Source organism: Cucumis melo, chromosome 2 (assembly GCF_025177605.1).
Source record: "Cucumis melo cultivar AY chromosome 2, USDA_Cmelo_AY_1.0, whole genome shotgun sequence".
Taxonomy (NCBI): Eukaryota; Viridiplantae; Streptophyta; class Magnoliopsida; order Cucurbitales; family Cucurbitaceae; genus Cucumis; species Cucumis melo.
The window spans coordinates 14,237,368-14,253,351 of NC_066858.1; the positions used below are offsets into that span (position 1 = coordinate 14,237,368).

Here is a 15,984-nt window from a genome sequence, read left to right on the forward strand (position 1 = left end):
CAAAAATGTAAGTAAAACTTGTCAGTGATCGTTTAATGCAATTACACGATCGTTTAATACAATTACATTGCAGACTGTTGTTCAACCAAAATTGAAGATGTCAACCCAAGAGAAGGCTTTCATGGAGAGTCGAATTCAAGGGGATGATAACATGCAAATGGAGGACGATGAATCCATTGGAGCAATGAACAACAAATCATTGGAGCAACCAGACTCATCTCCACAAAGAGAACAACTGTCACCCCAAAGAGAACAAAGTCAAACAGTGGCTGACGAGTCTGAAATGCATCCAATCACCAAGAAGAAACATTTCAGATCAAAGAAGTCCAATGACAAAAAAGAACAAAGTCATTCAAAATCCTACAAGAAACTGAAAAAGGAAATAAAAGAAGTTCGTAAGGATTTATCCACACTGACTTCTATAGTCTGTAGGATGGATGACACAATCACAAAGCAGTCATTGGAGCTGTATGAAATGAAGCAGATACTGGAGAGATTGGTCCAGGTAAAATTTGTTTTCATAATACATTAGTTACACGATCGTATAACTTTGATAGACGATCATTTATCAAAGTTACTCTATCGTTTAACTTTGATAGACGATCGTTTATCAAAGTTACGCGATCGTTTACTTTTATATACACGGTGGTTTAACAATACATTATTTTTTTAATTTTATGTTCGTTTTTATTTGTTTATTGGAATCAAACTGAAAATCAAGGGAATGATCATACTGATCAGAATGACAATGAGTATGTTGTTAAAGAACAACATACTGAACAACAACCTACTGAAGAACAACATACTGAACATCAAGAGGAAACCCAAAGGTTAACATTTCATTCATTGTTTACTAGTTTATAAATACCTAACAATTGTATTTTTTTTCTTATTCTCATGTTTTTTCTCATTTTGTTTAGGGAACATCAACAGGAATGTGGTAGTGATATAAGCATAGACGGTAGGGATGCAGACTTGCTAATGACTATAAGAGATATATCGGATGGTCTAAGTCATCAAATTCAGAAAGAAACAGACCTGCCACAAATGATTACTACACTTCCATTTGTGAGCCAACCTCTTGCACTTTGTGAATTGGCTCCATTGGATCAAACTGTACAAATTGTAAATGAAGAATCTCAACTGGTATTTATACACAACAAATTTGTAGTCGTTTGAATTAATAGTTTGTTACTTGTTTAATACGATTACATTGCAGGAAACAACAAAAAAACAGGTTGAGATTCAAAAAATGATGAAGCAGTTACTTTGGTTGAAAAAGAACCAGTAACTGTGCCTGATAAAGATGAACAAGAAAAACCAATAAAGAGAAGAAAGCTATGTAAAATAGCAAATAAAGAGGTGCAAGATGAAGATGAACAAGGTAATCCACCCACAACATCTGCTCAGATCATATCAGAATCTACAACACCTGTCCCAGATGTGGAAATCAGAGAAGTAGATACATATAATCCGATGTAGAAAGTGGATCCAAAATTATGGAAGAAATACTTACAATGGAAAAGATCAAGAAAAACAACCCATGAACAAAGGAAAGTAGTCTCCACAACTAGAAAGAAAGACTTTTTCAGACAGCTTGAAGAAAACACATGGGTACATGGAGACGTAAGTACTCTTCCCAAACGATCGCTTATATTAACTAAACGATTACTTCTATTAACTAAACGATCGCTTCTATTAACTAAGCGATCGTCGATCGTTAAGTTAATATTACACGATCGCTTACTAAGTAAACGATCACATGTACATTTCTTAAGCGATCGCTTACTAAGTAAACGATCACATGTACATTTCTTAAGCGATCGCTTATACTCTCCTTTCATTCACTAAACGATCGTTTATTTTTTCTTTGTAGACATTGGATTTGCTATTATCCCACTTGCAGAATAAAATGTTGCATCTCAAGCACCTTTGCAAGCGTTCTTTTAGAATATTACATTCCTCGTTTCTAGTAAGTTGTTATTCTTTAATTTTTTTTGTATAGAAGTTAAACTGCATCATTATATTCTGACTAAATTTTTTGACTTGTTCTTAAAGCTTGGAATCAATAAACCAGACTGCATTGTTTGGAACCATATTTTCGATACTCATCTGGTGACACCAGATAATACGAAAGCTGAATGGACAGACCCAACAGCACACCTAACTATATGGACATAAAAAGATGTGGAATACTATTTCAACACTGCTGTTGGTGATTACAACCACATACCAGGGTGGGGAGATGTCAACTACGTGATTACCTGCATCAACATAAAAGAACACTGGTTGGCTATTGCAGCTGATATGAGAAAATGCAGGATCTACGTGTTCGACTCAATGCCAAATTATGTTGAGCAGAAACTTGTTGATGAAGCTCTTCAAATGCCTGCACAATGCATCCCCTCACTCGCGATTGCAATTGGAGTCAACCTCCATTCAGAGCATTTCAAATATGGCCCTTGGCCAATACGCAGATCGAAGACCACATTACAGAAAGGCGTTCATTGGATTGTGGAATTTTCTGTGCTAAATTTGTTGAATGCCTTGTAACTGCTAGTGACCTTGGTTGTCTAACTGTTCAAACATGAAACTGTTTAGACAACAATATGTGCTGGAACTTTGGGCCAATAAATACTTTTGCTAAATAAAAAATATATATTTCGTTCTTGTACTTTTGAGTTAATATTTGTATTCGTTTATATAATTTTTTATGTAATTTTTATAGAGAGAATAACATATTATAATTTTAAACTTTGTTATAAAATAAATACTTTGTGATATTTTCAATTAAACGCGGCCAAAATTGAGAAAGAATATTTGAGTTAATATTTGTATTCGTTTAGATACATATCACAAAATATTCGTGTAGAGAAATACTCATCGCGCACATATGTTCAAGCGATCGTTTAGTAAAGTCTAAACGATATTCTTAATAAACGTCAAAATATTAAGCGATCGTTTAGTAAAGTCTAAACGATCGTTTGGTAAAGTCTAAACGATCTTCTTAATAAACGATGTCTAAACGATCTTCTTAATAAACGTCAAAATATTAAGCGATCGTTTAGTAAAGTCTAAACGATCGTTTGGTAAAGTCTAAACGATCTTCTTAATAAACGATGTCTAAACGATCTTCTTAATAAACGATGTCTTAACGATCTTCTTAAAATCATAAAAAAATTAAGTGATCGTTTAGCTACAAGTAGTTTTGCAACATAGAGAATAATCGATACTACTAATTGAAATGTCAATTGATACTAATTGAAATGCAACATAGAGAATAATCGAACAGCCAATTGATACTTGTGATTTATGTAAATATTTCAATACATAGGAGTGTTGGTCCATAATTGAAATGCTAATTGTTTTCTAAAGTAGGACATGTTTTCTTGACATAATGTATCTAAACCAAGACCAGCAGCTATGTACTCAAAATACTTAATTGTGAATACGCCACAATCACTATTATTTCGTTGAAGTGGAATTGAGTCAACAATGACAACTGGCCAAGGTTCCTTGTATGTCGATGATCTACCTCTCCTATCAAAGAAGCCAGTACTATCTAACAACTTTGGCACCAACTGTCGAATAGGCAGTAATATGTTTGTCATCTCTTCGGCAGTTGTAAGTGACGGAAGCGAATCTCATACCTTCACTTGATAACTTACCAAATCCAAGCATAATAGAACCCAATGGTTGCCATGGACATTGAATGGAGAGTAAACGTAATCAACACTTGCCTAAGGATCTTGGAAGTCCTCTTTTGACCCGACAACATAGTCAACCAACCTATACTCTTCGTCCCAGTCAAACGGGCGATTCTCTTTAATACATTCTTTGTATAAGGGCCATTTCGAAACTAAAATGCGCTGCAAAGAAAAACATACAAACGCAAATATCAGACCGAAAGACAAATATCAAACGCAAATACATACATAAAATAACGTGACGATTCCAAACCATAAAGATTGTGTCTGCAGTTGTGAAGTTCTGAGAAGAAGGTATCCCGGCTGCCTTAATCTTCAAGCGAATGAAAAGAAAAGGTGCATCCAAATGCTAATAGAAACAAAAGTAAGCAGTAAATGTATAGAACCATAACAATGAAAAAATTATAATTGCATAAATGATAAGATAATCCCATACCTCATTCGCCAACCACCGGCGACACATAAACAAGTCTCTGAAAAAAGCCTTCGATTTTTTTCCATGAAAGGTTTCACGCAACTTATCGTCTGTACGCTTGTCTGTAATCCAAGCTCGAAGTCTATCTAAATGGACGTCAAGTATTTTGTGCATAGGATCATAAACAATTGGTTCATACTGAGAGGTGCTGGTGGTTGATGTCACAGACCGTTTAGGTAGAGTTGTGAATGGGATTGATAGGTAAACACTTGCACGCTTCCTACGGGCGGGCCGAACGTGTGGTCGTTGAGTGAGAAATGGTTCTATCTCTGTGACGTTCTCATCGTCAACGACATCTATTGGCTCCTCTAAACCAATATCAACCTTCTTCTCCAACACATCTTCATCACCCTATGGAAGCTCATAATGCATTAGTGTGGATAATGATAGAAATTAAACATCAATATTAGAAAGAACATGGAACCAAACCTTCTTTTTAACTTCAATGTGTTCATCCTCCTTTGGCATCCTCAACCAATTAGGGGTACCGCCTGTGTCAACATCTTCGGTCTTAGCATTATCCACTTCTTTACTTTCTAATGTATGATCTACTAAGCCTTCGAACACCTTGTGGTCCCCTTTGTCACCCTATGGAACCTCAAAATGAATTAGCGAGAACATACAACTTAACGTATGAGTAATTACCGAATATGAAACAACTAACGTCAATACACTTAACAGTTTCATTCCTAACCTTTCTTTGAAGTCCAATGTGCTTCAATATGGTTGACATCATGCCCTTCAATTCGTCAATATCTGATTTTATACTATTAAGTTGCCCTTCAACAACTGCTACTCGATCTTGGAGATTCCGAATAGCCGTTTTCATCTTAATCTTGGACTTCTGTTTCTTACTCTTTTTGAAGTCATCTTCATCATTAACAACTTCTCTTACTCTTTTTGAACCACCATTCTTCGACTGAATAATGGTAGATGAGCGGAAGTTTTCAAAAAGTTCACCTAAAGCAATTTTCAACTGCTCCTCTTCAGGTGTCATCTCAATGACCGCCTTAATTATAAACTGCAAATAGAAAAAGGCAAATGTATTTAGGACAAAGAAATAAGCACAAAATCATGCAATCCTTAAGTAAGTTACTATTGCTTCTACTTACCATTGGCAAGTCAAACACCTGGCTTATAGTTTGGGACTTTGGTGATTGTTGGCACACCCACCTCAGCATTCGTGGTATGACATGATCGTTTACTTTATCTACACCACATCCAATGATGGTTGGTATAGACTCATATGCCCAAACCTATTCGACATTTGACAAACAAGTTTAGGAAGTGCCACAAGATATATATAGATATATAAACAAGTGGTTTCACAATCGTTTGAAAACAACTATACGATCGTTTAACATAACTAAACGATCGTTAAAAAAACAACTAAACGATCGTTTAGAACAACTAAACGATCGTTTAGAATAACTAAACTATCGTTTAAAATAACTAAACGATCGTTTAAAAGTTTTGAAGTATGAAGTAAGAAGTAAGAAGTCACATACCTGTAATGCATGCGGAAATCCATTGATAGTATATTTTTTTGTCTGTGTTGATTTCTTCTTTCCCTTAGCATATTGCTTGTCCAAGGATCTTTTCAAGGCACTTAGCGTGCGTACAAAAACAATCTGACCCCAATCATAATTATTAAATGTATTCCAATCATCAGCAATCTTGAAAAAACCAATGTCCACTTTGGTTCGCCTATCTTTTCCCAACAAAGATATCTCTATAAAGTAGACTAAAGCTAATTTCACAATATCATCGTCATCATCCGCGTATTCCAAAAATATATCCTCTAAGTCGCTAACATAAACACACTCATTGTCTTTGAAAAACTTCTCCAACAGTCGACTATTCCCAACCAACTGAATATAGTCCTCTTTATGACCCCATAGTCCAGTTATGATGTTAAACTCTCTCCTATCGAAAGTACAAACAACGCCCCCTAGTAAGAAACTTATAGAATCCTTCCCTTCATCTTCCACCTCCCTTAACAGTAAGTAGTGGATGAGTGGCCCATTAAAGACAATATTTAGGTCCAAAAAGTGCCCAAACTTTGTTTTCCTAAATAAGGCTAATTGATCGGGTTTGAGTTTGGCCTTAATATTATGTGTTGTCTTTTCCAAATGAGACAAACAACTTACTAGGGAATAAAAATGATGGGAAGGATTAATCTTGTACAAGGGTCCGTCGGTCGATGTCGATGTCGATGTCATGATTGAAGCCTGAAGAAAAAGGAACAAATTCCAGCAAATAAGCCGATTCCAAAACCAAAAATTTACAGCAAATATATTGAAAATGGGTTACAGATAAAACTCACTGAAATAAGAGAACACGCTCAAAGTTGATTCTTAGGTTCGAAAAGGAGAAGCGACAAAATGCACTGGAAGACCGACAACAGACGAACAGTCGGAGTATCTTCGAAGAGCAGAGCGGGAAATTTCAAAAGCCAACGAAAGGAGATGTTTTTTTTTTACTTCAGGTGTTCTATGCGAAAGAGAAGGGAAAGCGAACGTGGGTAGGCGAAAAATCAATAGAGAGCGATAGAAATTTAATGAAGGGCATTTTTGTCCATTCACACCCAAATTGTCCTAAAAGTCTTTCTTTTGAAAACTTGTCCCAAAATTCATTTAAATCTCTTTTTTTAACCTATTTTTGGCAATTTCCCAAGTATGATGTACTTCAGTGACATCTATTTCAAAAATTGGTTTATTTAATTTTAAAAAAGATTTCTCAAATATGTCAACTTTGAAATTTCAATTGCAAAATAAAAACTAAAAGTTCCAAAGTCTCAGGCCCAAAATTGTTAGTTTTTATTTGTAAATTCTCGAAATTGACATATAAGTTAGATTGTGAGATGTTTTCAAATACAAAAAAAATTGAGTCAAATAATTATTCATCTTAAAATTTCAATATTTTACAGATTTATAAATATTTTTAACATTTTTATTTTAAATTCAATTATTTTTATATTTATATTGAATTTATAAAATTTTGTTGTAAAATACTTTTTTATTTTTAAGTCGTAGGTTTAACTTTCCTTTCAACGTTTTAAAATATTACACATTTAAAATTAAGTTATAAGTTTTGTTTAAATTTACATCATATAACTAAGTTTCAAAATATTATAATTTTATATTTATATTTTTAACCTCTAACTTCGATTACTCACTTTTCTTATCATCTAAAACATTATGTCCAATTATTAATTTAAAAGAAATATAATTAAGTTTCTTCTATCTTTTATCATATAAATTGAAATTTCACTTCATAAATTATTTTAAATTAATTAATAAGCAATACTACATCTTTTCTCTCCAAAAAGCCATTCTTCTTTTATTTTCAACTAGTAAACAACACACACAATGCACGTGAAAATTACAAAAAAAAATAATTATAATTTAACTTTATAAAATTGAAACAATCATTTCAATATATTCTCCAAATTCATCATCTTCTTCTCCTATGTCTTTTTGTTTTTTCATTGATCGAATGTTGAATTTGATTTGTTTGTACCATTCAAATTCTATTTCTTAACATCGTATGTTGTAAACTTAACCATCTAATCAATATATATCCAAATAAAGTGAAAGATACAAAGGTTGTTAGTTGTGTAATAACATATACCATTATCCAATATCAGTTACGTTGTGGAAGATGAAAAAAAGTTACAATTATGATCCTAATAGCATAGAACTAATATCAGTTATGGAATCAAAACTTTTTTTTAATAATAAGAAGAAAAGTTAACGAAGTGTAACTTCTATCTTGTTGAATGTAAAAATGACCACAAACATTAAATCTATATAAATGAGAAAATTGCCACTAAAAAGCAAGACTAAAAAAAAGTTATATGAAAAGAGTAAAAACATCCATCAAAATCATATTTCTTTTGGAATTATGAAATTTCAAGACTTTAATATTTCTTGGTTCACACATTTTATTACATTTATGTATACTTTATAAATTTCAACAATATTTACATTGTTTTAACAAAATCAAAGTATAAGTCACTCAACCATTTCATTAATAAAATAGCTTTAATAAAAAAAATAAATAAAAAAAAACATGAGCAAGATCCATGGTTACATTAAAAAGAAATTCAATATTATATGACTTAAATATAAAGAGCATAAACATATACATGCAACCACGAAGTTGGTGGTTCAAGTTTCCGCAACTTCTGTTGTGTATTAAAAAAAAAACTATATAAATGAAGGAATATACAAAGCATACTTTTATATATAAAAAAATAGGCAACAAAAAAAAAAGACGAGAATAGAAAACATGATTTGATTTCTTTTTCACCTTTAGCATTTTGTTGTAACTTGTGAACATGAATGAAAAGAATGGGGTATACCTAAAGATTTGAAAATGAAGAATTTAAAAAGTACCAAAAGATACAAAAGAGTTAATATGAGATAAGGAAATGTGAATAGTTAGGAGATGGAAGATTAAGGGAAAGAGAGGAATATGAATGGATTTGGATAAATTTAAATGACATAATTAATTGGAAAGAAAATTTAATTTTAAGAAAAGTTATAATAAGGAGATAAAAAGTTACCAAAATGATCACATACTGAGTATGAAAATTCAAAACTTTTATCTCTTTGAATATGAAAATGATCACATAGAATGACAAAATTGTCACTAATGCAAGACTTATAATGAAAGAGTAAAATGAGATTTGAAAGTTCCTTTTTTTTTTTTTTGAACAAGAAACGGTGGGTCAGTAGGTGCACCCGGGCATCTCCACTAGGTGGACACCCCCTTAGCACCATCATCATACCCGCTTCATTAATAATATAACGTTGAACAGTACACAGAAGCAGGAGAGCCCAAAACGAAAGACAAAGGGCTTGAGAACAGCCCCAAAGATAATAAAGTACAGACTGAAAGATAAGTAAAAGCATTAAGGTTTAGAGCTACGGAAGTAGCTTGATAATTTGTAAACAGTAAAAATCTACTGATCCACAGTCCTGCAAGAGCTTTTATATCTTCCCATAAGTCAGCAACTGTTTTTTCTTTCCCATTGAAGATACGGGCATTCCTCTCCAACCATATGTTCCAAAGGGCAGAGGCATAGGTATTGAAGAGAATGATATTCTTTTTGGTTTTCTGTTTCCAGCTGCACATGGTAATACATAGATCCTTTGGACTGAGACAGTTTACATTGCTTTTTAAGTGGGATGATATTAAGTTCCAGATGGACTTTGCAATGGGGCAAAGGATAAAGAGGTGGATTTTGTCCTCTTCATTCCTTTTACACATCACACACCAGCTTGGTCTAGAACAGAGATTTGGCATTCTCTTTGTAAGTTGGTCGGCGGTATTAACACTATCATAAAGCAGAGTCCAGATGAAAAATTTGCATTTCTTTGGGATGCTGGACTTCCAAAGATTTTTGAAAGTATTTTGATTTTGGAGGGCTAAAATACCTTGATCAGGTTGGAGAAGAGCTTTCTTTACTGAAGCAACAGAGTAAAAGCCATCAGAGTTTAGGATCCAAGTTGGAGAGTCTCTTCCATTTTCGCAAAAACTGGCATTTAAAGAGTTTTTTAACTCGACCCACAGAGGATGTTCCCAATCCCTTAACTGTCTTCTTGGTTTAAGATCTCAATCCATCAAAGTAGTGTTCCACATATCTTTTATGGAGTTGTCCTGGTTCGTAGAGAGAGCAAATAATCTGGGGTAGTGTAACGAAAGAGAACTATTTTGATGCCAGCGGCTATGCCAAAAAGAGAAGTTCCTACCATTTTTAATTTACCAGGAAACCTGCCTTTGAAACCAATCCATTCCTTTGCAGATGGAAAACCAAGGGGAGCGGCTGCTGCTGTGATTGCAAACACATGGGATGTCCCCTTTGGATTGGCTTCTGTATTTTGCATTTATAATTTTCTTCCATAGGGGGGAGTCTTCATGAATGTATCTCCAAAGCCGTTTTGTTAGAAGAGCAACATTTGTATCTTTCAGCCGACTAATGCCCAGCCCCCCTCTCTCTTTTGGAGAAGTAATTTTAACCCAACTAACCAGGTGTAGTTTGTGGGTCTCGGATAGGTTCTTCCAGAAGAAATTCCTCCAAGATTTCTCAATGCTTTTGTAGGTTGATACAGGGGCTTTGAAAATTGATAATTGATAAGTAGGAAGGCTGGCCAAAGTAGATTTAATCAAGGTAATTTTCCCACCTTTGGATAACATGGAATATTTCCAGCTGGCAAGTTTTTTGCTTATATTTTCATCAATGTTCTTCCAGAAAGCCTTTGTTGTTGGTTTACCTCCGAGAGGGACTCCAAGGTAGTTGATTGGAAAGAATTTAGTAGTAATTCCCCATTGTGAAGCTATCTGATCGGTTCTTGCAGCATCAATATTTATAGGGGAGATGGTGGACTTATTCAGATTGATATTCAACCCCGATGCTAGCTGGAAGAGATTGATGATATTCTTTAAATTTTGTAGGGAGTGCTCATCATCTTCTACAAAAAGCAAAATATCATCTGCAAAAAGTAAGTGAGTCAGATTTAGGTTATCTTTCATTTTCACCCCTTTGATGTTTTCGCCCACAGAGTTCAGCAGCCTGCTTATATAGTACATTGCTAGGACAAAAATAAAAGGGGATATTGGGTCTCCTTGTCGGATACCACGGAAAGGTTGAATTTTACCTCTAGGTCTGCCATTGATGATTATAGAGTACTGAACACTACTGATACAAGCTTTTATCCATCTCCTCCAATTCAGTTTATCAAAGGCCTTTTCAATATCCAGCTTAATAACAAAGCCTTGAATTTTTTTAACTCTCCAATAGTCTATGGCTTCATTAGCAACTAAGATAGCATCAATGATTTGTCTTCCCTTTACAAAAGCCATTTGGTTCTCTGCCACCGTTGAAGGAAGAGTTTCTTTTAGTCTTTCCGCAATGACTTTGGCGATAAGTTTGTAAATGGAAGTCGTTAGACTAATAGGTCTGTAATCCGCAGGCTCCGCACACTTTTCTTTCTTGGCAATCAGAGCAATATTTGTAATATTCACTGCTTTATTGATGATACAGTTTGTGTGGAAGTCTCTGAAGATATTGAAAATATCATCCTTGAGTACAAACCAAGCTGCTTTGAAGAATTCCATAGTAAAGCCATCTGGGCTCGGGCTTTTATTGTTTGAGAAAGCAGTAAGGGCTGAATGTATTTCCTCCTCCGAGAAAGAAGAGCATAAATTTTGAGCTTGGGAAGTGGATATAGGGGACCAATTGAGATTTTCAATAAGCCAGGGGTTTTCCACACCACCTCCATTGTATATTCCTTCAAAGTGGTCTAAGAAGGTCTTTGCAATGTTCTCATTTGTCGTACAGGGAACACCATCGTCAGAGTTAATGTTTGAAATGATACTCCTTCTTTGTCTAGCAGAGCAAATTTTGTGAAAGAAAGAGGTGTTTTCATCTCCCTCAGTGTTCCACAGTCTCTTGCTTTTTTGGTACCAAATTTGAGCTTTGAAGTCAGACAGAAGGATATCGGTTTTTCTTTTTGTCCTGCGAAGGCTAAGCTCTTCAGATAAGTTTCCTTCAGCTTCTAATCTGTCTATGTTGTCGACTTCTTTGACCCAAGCTCTCTTTTCTTCATCATTGTGACGATTATTCTTTTTTTGTTCATCCCTTATAATGACGGATAAGTTTTTGAGCTTTTTCATGAAAGAAAAGCCCGGATGTCCCTCATGTCTCAAATTATTTCACCAATTTCTAATGTTGTTTTTGAACCACGGCTCTTTCAGATGTACATTTATAAGCTTGAAAGGAAGAGGGCCCCAACTGATCGTGGAGGATTCAAGGACATCGGGAAGTGGTCTGAAGTAACTCTGGAGAGTGTTTTTGAATAGTGGGCAGTGAATAAATTTTCCCAATCAGCTGTATAAAGGAATCTGTCAATTCTAGAGAGAATCGGTTGAGCTCTGAGATTAGACCAAGTATATTTTGCATTTGAGAGGGGCGGGTCAATAAGATTGCTGTCAGAGATGAATTTGTTAAATTTTCTCATACTGTATTTACTTGGATTTTGGGCAGATGTCTCAGAGGAGAATCTCACAACGTTGAAATCTTCCGCTAAAAGCCAAGTGGGAGAGCATTTGTTTTTGAGGTCCAGCAGTTCAGCCCAAAAAGAATTTCTGTTTCGACCACCCGTAGGCCCATATATAGCCGACAACCACTAGGTCGAACTCGAAGGCCCATCAGGGATGTTTATTTTAATGGATAAAGAAGAGGATCCTTCAATGAAGTCAGTAACATTAAATCTGAGATCGTCCCACATTATAATGATACCCCCCCGAATTGCCAGTTGCACTTAAAGAACGCCATTTAATACTTATAGAGCTCCACAAAGATTTAACAATTTTTTTTGTAACGACAGTAAGTTTGGTCTCAACTAAAATCACAAAATCAGGAAGATAGCGAGAAAGAAGATTTTTTATTTGAACTCTTTTTGAGGGAGAGTTTAACCCTCTAGTATTCCAGCTTACAATTTTCATTTAAACATAATATTCCCCTTTTCAAATTTCCCAGCTGGAGAGCTTCCCATGTAAGCATTTGAGGCCGAGTTTATGTTAATGTCCCAGTCCACCGGCGCCAATTTGAGGTTATTGGTTTTTAACCAATCAATCAATTTTTCCTTGAAGTTTTCTTCTTCAGTTTTCTCCTCCCCTTTTTCTTCTTCAGTTTTTTCTTCATTCTCAGAAACTAGAAGCTGCTCAATACTATCTTTTATGAGATCAGAATGTGTTGGAGATGTGGGCGATTGAGAGATGGATAATTGATCTGGGCTGGATAAAAATTCGTCAGAGAAGGGTGATAAAGGCCCAAGGTCCACTGTGAGACTGAATGAGTTTGATCCCTTTTCATCGCCAATGGGTTGAATTTTTAGCCCACTTCCTTTTGTCTTTTTCTCAGTTTGGGTATCGGACTTGGATTTTGGGCTCTTGATTCTGTACACCTTTTTGCCTTTCCCTTTGTTTTCTTCTTTGAATTTCTTCATCAATTTTTTCTTTGGGCTTTCAAGTGGGCTTTTTAACTTCAGAAGGGCCTGTGGGGCACTCTTTGGGTCATATAGCATCGTCTTGGATTTCAGAGATTCGAAAGAGACTTTTCTTTTGCCTTTCTTTTCCCAACTGACTTTGAATTTTCCCCTTTATAAAAAAACTTCCCTCCTTTTTGGCTAATCACTGTCAGCTCATCATCTTCTGTCTCCATCTTTCTTTTCTCACTTGAGTCGCTGTCGCCGTCATAATTCAAAAAATTCATCATTGCTCCCAATTTTTTATTAATTTTCGGAATCTGACCGTTACCCTTCTTTTTCCGATCTTCCTTTCCGATCACCATGGACACTGCTTTTTCCAGCGAGATTGCGAGATTATCTTCGAAGAAGTATTGTTCACTGTTCAAGTTAAATTCATCAAATCTTTTGGCCGCTTCTCTAGTAAAAGTACCATGGATACTAGGGCTTCTTTCCAGATGCCATTTCCCTTCGGTTTTGACTATAACTTGTATAATGAAACTGTGTTCTTCTTTGTCAAACAGTTTGATGAACGCCGGAATGAACCCCGAGTAGTTGTCTTTGATTCTGATAGATGCTTCTATGATATCTGTGAGCTCCCTAGTTTCTTTTGCCACTTCAATGAAACCACCACAGGCATCTCCAATTTGAGTAAAACTCTCTAAATTCCACGCATGCAGGGGAACTCCTCGCACCTTTATCCATCCTCCATAACTTGGGATGACTTTCGGTGATGCATGGGCTTTCTGGTTCCATTCTTCGAACTTGACATAAAAACGACCCACTGTGGTCCAACCTTTATTTTTACATATCAGGTTGGCTTGTTCCTCATTTTTGAAACAAATCAGCGCTTTATCAGCATGAAAAGGCTTGTACCTAACAGTGGTATCAAGTTGTTCATTAAGCTTCTCCACTATTTTCTCCCAATCGTCATGGAAAAATCTTCTAGTAAGGACCACTGTTCTTTCCCATTCAAAAGAGAAGTTAGTGTTGGATTTCCCTGTTTTCTTTATATTTGTGGTCCATGAGTTTGTTTCCTCGTCGGATGAACTGCCTTTAATAACCGCTTCGGCATAGGATCTCCTCTTTGTGTCGTCCCCTGATTCAGAGCTAGAGAATCCGTCTTTCAGTTTGGTGTTCAGAAGAGTTCTGTAGTTTGTTTTTTTGGACGAATCCTTCTTTCCATATAAAAGACTGACAAATTGTGCCCAACCTGATTTTTCTGATCCTTCTGGGACAAGAATACAGCATTTCCTTCCTCTATCATCCACTCGATAAATTTCAGCAATGTAGCCTTTTCTGTTGTATGTTTTTTGGACCCACAGGCAATAATCCTCGAATCTTTTTTCCAAGAAGAATCTGGTTGTACGAGGAGTATCCAGCAGAGTTCTGAAAGAAGACTTTAACCATTCCAAAGATTCCAAAGTGACAGCAATTGAGAAAGATTTGTATGGCCCCACCTCCGTAATAAGCAATTTTAAATCGCGTGATCGGTTGTCCACTGAAAAAACAAAGTCTTTTTTTTCGATGGTGCAAGAGCGAGGGAGCTGTCGTAGTGTAGACATACTGCGAAAGAAAGCAATGCAAAGCAGGAAACAGAGAGTGAGTTTGAAGACTGCTGTAAATGTACCTTAATAGCCTGAGATAATCGAAATCTTCCTTGGTTGGCGGGAGTATCAGCTGGAATAAATTTGGTTGTTGAGTAGAGTAAATTTTTTCAGGGGAAGCGCAAAGGTTTTCCATGGCACTTGTTTGAGTTTCTCTGAAGTTTGGGAACCGTAATGGCCGTCGGCTTGAGGAGTTGAGAGAGAAGCTCTGCCATTTCACCAAAAAAGAACTCGTTTTCTTTACTACGTTATCTTCTCGAGTCCTATCATGAAAGTTCCTTTTTACTTCCATCCTTTTATATATATTATAGATTATAAATGTTGCTTTTAAATATAATAGAAGGGTTGAAAATATTTACAAATATAGCAAAATTTTACTTTCTATTAATATCTACATAATAATAATAATAATAATGATACAAAATTGTAATACCAATCTCTTTATAATCTCTCAACTTTAGTCACTATCAATATAATGTCCTCAATTATTGCCTTCTCCTTCTCGATTTTTCTAATATTTTGAATGTGGGAACCCCCCCTCAATTGAACAACAAAACAAATAACGTATGATCATGATTACTATTTGGAATTGAAAACAAATTATACAGAGAAATAAAAGTTTAAGAAAAAAAAATGAAGGTAGACAAAAATTTCAAACAGAAAAAAAAATGTTACAAAGAGAAATTAGAAAAAAACAAAGTTATATTTTTTTAGAATGATTTATGGCGATTTACTTTAGAGAGAGAAAATATAAGAGGATGGAGAGTAAATTTCAAGAGAAAAAATCAGAATTGAAAACCATGAGAGAGAGGACATGTGAAAAATAATTTTTTTATAGATAAACTTTACAAAAAAAAAAAAAAGAAAAAAAGAAAATTGGAGAGAGAAAATGAAAAAAGACAAAAATTAAAATGAAAAAGAAAAGCACTCACAAATTCATAATCACTAGATAAAAATCACTTAAAATCATCTTCTAACAACTGATTTGGATATTGAACATCAAAATTTTGAAAAGAATTAAAGCGATTTTAGACAAGTCAAGAGTGATTTCGTTGGTTCCGTGAGTTTTAACATTATTAAATCCTTTTTTTTCTAAAACATTTTTGAATTTTTTTGACGGAAACGTAAAATATATACTACTGAAAGAAAAAAATAGATAG

General features: G+C 34.8%; 1 long non-coding RNA gene across 1 annotated transcript; it reads left to right on the forward strand.

The window, feature by feature from the left end:
• The first annotated feature begins 1,238 nt into the window (after positions 1-1,238).
• Positions 1,239-2,591, forward strand: LOC127148227 (uncharacterized). Its single transcript, XR_007819069.1, has 3 exons — positions 1,239-1,626; positions 1,877-1,972; positions 2,059-2,591. It is a non-coding gene; the product is annotated as an uncharacterized LOC127148227 (long non-coding RNA).
• Positions 2,592-15,984: the final 13,393 nt, after the last annotated feature.